Source organism: Fulmarus glacialis, unplaced genomic scaffold (genome assembly GCF_000690835.1).
Source record: "Fulmarus glacialis isolate BGI_N327 unplaced genomic scaffold, ASM69083v1 scaffold12284, whole genome shotgun sequence".
NCBI lineage: Eukaryota > Metazoa > Chordata > Aves > Procellariiformes > Procellariidae > Fulmarus > Fulmarus glacialis.
Window position 1 is genome coordinate 31,642 of NW_009206138.1, and position 205 is coordinate 31,846.

Consider the following 205-nt stretch of genomic DNA (forward strand, 5'->3'; position numbering starts at 1 on the left):
GGGCAGCACGGCCGGGCAGCCAAACGCAGCCCCGAATAAATAATCCTACAAGGAAGGGAAGCTGTCAGGTAGGTTAGGCCCCCAGTCTGAGCTGCATTAGGAGCTGGCAGGAACGCCCTGCAAATAAATCATCTGGATGAGAGGTATTTTTAAATAGAAGTTGTCCTTGCTTCTTGGCTTTGCAACCTTTATTTTGTGCTACGGA